This window comes from Podarcis pityusensis, assembly GCF_964106645.2.
Source record: "Podarcis pityusensis genome assembly, chromosome: 12".
Classification (NCBI taxonomy): Eukaryota; Metazoa; Chordata; class Lepidosauria; order Squamata; family Lacertidae; genus Podarcis; species Podarcis pityusensis.
Window position 1 is genome coordinate 24,293,041 of NC_138037.1, and position 6,187 is coordinate 24,299,227.

Genomic DNA, 6,187 nt, shown 5'->3' on the forward strand with positions numbered 1-6,187 from the left:
GATACTAACTGAAGGGACTGTTCTCTTGATGCAGTGAGGGAGTCTTACATACAGCTTCTATCAACACTAATCCCTATCCATTGAGAGCAAAAGAAGATTAGACTCCTGTGGTGATTCTTTCCAACTGAAATTCAGATTGTGAGGGAATCTGTAGTGTAATCAAGAGAAGCCATATAGAATCCTCATTTTTCTTGTACAGCTTGCAAATGAATTACTGACAGAGGGAAAGGACTTGTGCTGAAACCAAACCAATTCATTTAAGGAGCAGCATGCTGCTCCCTGAAACAGTCTAGCGTATTGTGTGAAGTGTCAAAGGGCCAACTAAAGCATGTACATTCAAAGCAAGGACAATGGGCCTGAAAGGGGTGATGATGATAAGCTTCTTGGAACATCTGGTAATTAATCTTAGTTTTGGAAGCTTTGTAGAGTATTGGCTAATGTAATTGCTATTCACTTTCACTGCAGGAAAATGTAAAACAGCAGACAGCCAAAAGACTTGTCTTTATAGTTCCCCAGATTTCTTATACAGTACTAGCAGAAAGAAAGAGAAAAAGAGAGAGAGAGAGAGAAGGAAAGAAAGAAAGCAAAAAGAGTGCAAAATCAACGTTTTCACATAAGATAAGGTGGCAAAGTGATGCAAAGGCACACGGTAAAAAAAAAACCTATGCAAAGATTGCCTCTCTTTCAATTCAGAGGTGATAGAACCATGTTTCCTAATACCACAAAAATGTACCTTACTCACTTCTGGCAGGCTACTGGTACAACTTTTGTCTGGTGATCGAGAATCCCATATGTGGATAACTGGAATTTGTGCTTTGAGTTGTTCACAAACTGCTTATAAGGCCATGACAATCAAATCACAACAGTTAGCAATATGGACATTATTGAAGCAAGGAATATAAAAAAGTATTGAGGTAGTTAGCCATCCAGACACTTTCTCATCTCCGTATAAAACTAAAAATATGGATCTAAAGTAGAGATTCTCAGCTTTGCAACTTGTTCTTGATTATCAAATTGTTCTCCTCTATTTCCCTTCAGAATCTGCCTCCTTAGGTTATCAGTCCAGGAAGGCTTCTTGCCTTGTGTTTTCCCAGTGGTATAATCACATTAGCACTTATGCCACATCCAGTGCACTCCTGCTGCTAATTTTTGAAGCCGCAATATGTTGATCCATATTAATCCTGTAGTTCCTTGACAAATACTGTTGCTTGCTACATTCCCCCCCAACCAGCTTTAGTTTGATTAGAAAATAAGGTATGTTCACATGACCACTTGTTCCACGTTCTAACAGCCATTGTGCAAGTTCAGGTCACCACAGAAGCACAGATGAGAGCTTAATGAATAGGAGTTCCTGTTGGATTTTTTCTCTGTTTGTGAGAGAATCATTTGTTCCAGAAACAGAGAACAGAGAAGAAGTTTCAAGAAGAAGCAGAAGGCTGAGATTGTTTTGTCTATGCAAGGACATTTTCTGTGGGAACTGTTCTTTGGACATGCGTAGTGTGACAGGAAATACTGATAACAAGAGTTCTGTGTAACTTCTTGTAAGTCTCTTGCTTGCATCTTACGGTGAGAGAAGTAGAGAGAGAGTCTTGGACTCTTGTTGGACTCTAAGCATGCCTTGACCATGGCAGTGGTGGATGTCTGTATATATTTGCTACCAACATGCTTTTATGCCTGTCAAGTAAACCTCTACACTTGACTGAATCTTTATGGCATCCATGAGTATCTATTGCCTACTGTGTGTACCTTCAACCCCAAAGATGCTTCCAAGAAAGGAGCTGCATTGTGATGTAACTCTGCTGAGTATGGATACTGGCATACACATGCAGTGAAATTGATGCCAGATCTCATCCTTCTAAATCATCCATCAGAGGTTGATGGATTGATCCAACAGTTCCCTGTGTGTATTGAGACATTCCCATCCCCTGCCTACTATGGACAACTCCATGCAAATGCAGTTTGAAATGACGCAGGGGAAAATGACCTTGCTGTATTTCAAGCCGCTAATGTGAACATACCCTAACTGAGTTAGCTTTTGATCCTCAGCTAAAAATTTGGCAAGTTGCTGTCAAGAATCAGCTACTGAGACACATTATAAAATTCTTCAAGCCAATATGGCAAGTTTATTTTCTCCAGCTCCTTTCAATTCCTACAGACAATATGAATAGTTTAATTCCTATCAAAGTGTGACTGAAAATGCAGTTTGCATTCTAAACTTTACTATTATTTTTTTAAAAAAACCTTCCCTCCCTGAATCCCAGCCTGATCAAGGACCCTGGATATGTTTGTAAGATGTAAGGGGGAGCTTAAGGAGGTCTGGTATTAAATTAAAAACTACATTCAAAAGGGATCCCAACTATTCCTAAAATACAGTTTGTTAATGTTGTGGAATGGTAGAAATTCTCTGCTCACAAGCTTCTTAGTTCTCTTAGTCTGAACACACACACTCTCCCCACAGTCCACACACACACATTAGCTCACAGCTCAGTTCAGTGTAACTTCTCCCTCCACAGCAAAGCTGTGTCCCAAAGCATGTAAGACAATGCTGTCAGTTGGTGGGTCCTAAAAAACATGGTCACCTTTTCCTCTATTTCATCAACCACCTAGGCTTGACTACAAGAACAGCCTTCTTCCTCTGATCATCCTTGGGTGTTCAAGCTGCTGTGGCTAATCTTCTGGTGTCTCTGAGTCTGTTTTAATAGGATGAGGGGGAAATGAAATTTGCTTAGCAGCACATATTCTTTCATGTAGGATGGCCCCAAAAGAGGAAATGCATTTCCAAACAAAGAGGTCAGAAGAGGGCATAGATTTGCATAAAAATTACATATACTAACTTTTCATTATAGAGCCAACTTAGAAATAATTACTACAAGTCTGTTAAAAATGCAGCACTCTATAATGGGGGAAATAGTGACTAAGTTACCTGCTCAGGTACTATCCAGGTACTAACTGTTGATGGCTCCCAATCACCCTTAGAATTCTTTGTCTGGACTTGGGCCAATCAGACCTTCATACAGGATGTCTTCAAAAGGGGGCTGTCTGCTGTAAAGTAGGATATATAACTACAAAATGTCACTTGATTTCAACTTCACTGGAATGCTAATATGTTATGAAGTAATATTAATGTCTCACATTTGGATTGTCAGTTGTAAAAATACAAAATTTTCAGACATTTCTAGTAATTAGGATGCTATAGATTATACCTGTGCCAAATTTCAGTTTTCTAGCTACAGTAGAAACAATGTAACCTTTTTAGGGTACTTTTTTGTCTGCTTGTTTAGAAGGAGAGATTTTGTCTTTCATACTTTTCTATAGGCAATGTGGCATAAACTACATGCTTTCTGTTTTCAGCTTTCCAGGTAGTTTAGAGGTGTCTTAACTACCGTATTTTTCGTCCCATAGGGCGCACCGGTCCATAGGACGCACCTAGTTTTTTGGGGGGGAAATAAAGGAAATTTTTTCCCCTTTATTTCCCCCCCAAAACCAGGTTGGGGAATCCAAACAGGTCGGGGAACAGCGGGATGGCGTGCTGTACCTCCCCACTGTCCCCCGAGCTTGCGGGGCTGGCGGCGGGGAGAAGCGTGCTTCTCCCCACTGCCAGCCTTCAAACCATGTCGGGGGACAGCGGGGAGGCGCGCTGCACCTCCCTGCTGCCCCCCGAGCTTGTCTGCCCGAAGCGCGGGGCGCTCTGCTTCAGCCCGCCCCGCGCTCCGTGCAGCAGGCTGCTATCCGCAGCCTAGGGAGCCCTGCGGGAACTCCCGCAGGGCTCCCTAGGCTGCTGATATCTGCCCAAAGCGCGGGGCACTCTGCTTCAGCGCTCCCCGCGCTCCGGGCAGCAGGCTGCTATCTGCAGCCTAGGGAGCCCTGCGGAAACTCCCGCGGGCTCCCCAGGCTTGCTGATAGCTTCCTGAAGCCTGGAGAGCGAGAGGGGTCGGTGCACACCGACCCCTCTCGCTCTCCAAGCTTCAGCAAAAGCCTGTATTCACCCCATAGGACGCACACAGATTTCCCCTTCATTTTTGGAGGGGGAAAAGTGCGTCCTATAGGGCGAAAAATATGGTAGTTCCATTTTGAAGAAGACATACAAGTGTTCCATTAGCAGAGTTTTCTTTTAAAATTGCATTTTGGGCTGTATGTTTACTAGAGTTTAAGCTTCATGTCTTGGGTCATCTGAATGGCCTAAGCACAATGGCATAAGACACTAAGCACAACAAATTTCCTCCTGAGGCATTATCACAAATGGGTTTTGCATAGAAAAGTGGTTGAATGTTCCACAACAAGTTCTGGAAATATCTCAGGTATTGTGAACATGGCCAGATAGGTTTGTCAAGAGAGAAAGATCAGATGTTTCCAATTTTATTATTCGAGGGCTCTTGGCAGCTTTTGAGCAATCAGCCTGAAACATCGTTATTAAAACTGCAATAAAATGGTTCTGGTTTATTACAACTGTCTGCATTTGTTTGATCTGCTGTTCTTCATGAAGGTTCAGTATACAGTTTAACATGCACACAGCACTATGAAATAACCCTTTCAGCTTAAGAATGCAGCTGAAGAAGAAAATGAGATTGGTTTAGCATGGATATGTGTGTAGTTCAAATGCAGCATATGCTAAAAAGCTTTATATTTTCATTGTACTGCTGGATTCAAAATTGTCTTTTTAGGCATCCAGTTTGGAATCATTAAGTTCTATTATCCCAAACCAGTTGGGTAGCCATATGCATCTCTTGGCACAGGGAAAAAGATGTTTGACTGGTTTCCCTATATTCTTGAAATAAAATAAAATGGAGAAGGAATAATAAAAATATTTGATAGGGCATTTACACCAGGATAAATTATATGAAAAGTATATTCAATTTGCTCTCTTAACCCTAGGTCATTAGTCATACATATCATTTATACTCTGAGAATCTATTTTACTTCATCACTCAACACCATGGTTTGTTGGAAAACGTCTTAATGGAAAACAGCTAGCCAAGTAAATCCTATCCCTTCCAAGAGAAAGAGAGGTCTTTTTTCACATTCTCTTCCAGGATTTGCATTAAAGTGACTAGAAGCTGGAGGCGCCACTACGAACAGACCTTGCAAGCCCAGCCCACAAAGAGGAATGCCCATTTACTTGCCTAGTCTTGGGACTCCAGTCATTTGCCACACTAAGCGCTGTGCCCACCCCATCCTTCAAAAAGAAGGTTATGGAGACATGCCACATGTTAGGTCAATGTCTTAGCTTGTGTTTGTTGTTGTTGTTTAGTCGTTTAGTCGTGTCCGACTCTTTGTGACCCCATGGACCAGAGCACGCCAGGCACTTCTGTCTTCCACTGCCTCCCGCAGTTTGGTCAAACTCATGCTGGTAGCTTCGAGAACACTATCCAACCATCTCGTCCTCTGTCATCCCCTTCTCCTTGTGCCCTCCATCTTTCCCAACTTTCCCATCTTTCTTGCGTTTAGCTTCTTGTATACCTGCTGTATCCTGTAGCAGTACCTTGCTTATGTACCATTCTTATTTAAGCATTTAAGTTTTTTGATAGTCATCAAACTGGGAGTTCAAGTACTTCAATGAGGCCTGGCACAGTTGTGCACCCGATTATATCATTGGTGTCTGATTTGACTCATGATTGGGCTTAGAATAAACTACTAAACTACTATAAACTACTGGATAGTAAAGATCGAACCTGGGAACATTCATGTTCTGTTACTGAGCTACTGCTTTCCCACCATACTGGAAAATACTTTATTCTGCCAAATTGGTTACAAATTAAAAAGAGGGAACTGTGATTTTCATCACTAATTTGATACTACTCTGATCTTATTTTGAAGAGTCATGGGAACTGTGATTTGCCGAATGAAAGTAATGACCAATTTCACAGTGCAATTCATTTTCATATTTATTTATTTTAACATTGATATCACACCTTTCTGCTAAGGAGCTCAAGTTGCCATACATGGTTCTTCCATACATGGTAAGCCTATACACACCAATCATATACACACTTCCTTGGGAATGTTCCAAGGAACTCATTTGTGCTTAGTAGCCTTAGTAGAAATCCACAGGATTGTACTGCGCAGTTAGCAGACCTCTTCAGGCACTAACAATGACGGCAAAATTGCCACATGAACAGAGGCTGCATGATGGGAACAAGCTCACTAGCTCCAGTCCTCTGTTACCATGCTTGCCACTTGTCATGAGTTG

The 6,187-nt window shown here is 41.8% G+C and overlaps 1 long non-coding RNA gene across 3 annotated transcripts in view; it reads left to right on the forward strand.

Annotated features, from left to right (window-relative positions):
* Positions 1-6,187, forward strand: part of LOC308459309 — a 48,366-nt gene that overhangs the window by 10,500 nt on the left and 31,679 nt on the right. For 2 of the 3 annotated variants that reach the window (XR_013977985.1, XR_013977986.1), the window contains one exon: positions 466-1,704. The exons of the other annotated variant lie outside the window; for it this stretch is intronic. This is a non-coding gene — a long non-coding RNA (uncharacterized lncRNA). Of the gene's footprint in view, positions 1-465; positions 1,705-6,187 lie in introns of those variants that run through there. 3 annotated transcript variants of the gene reach the window in all.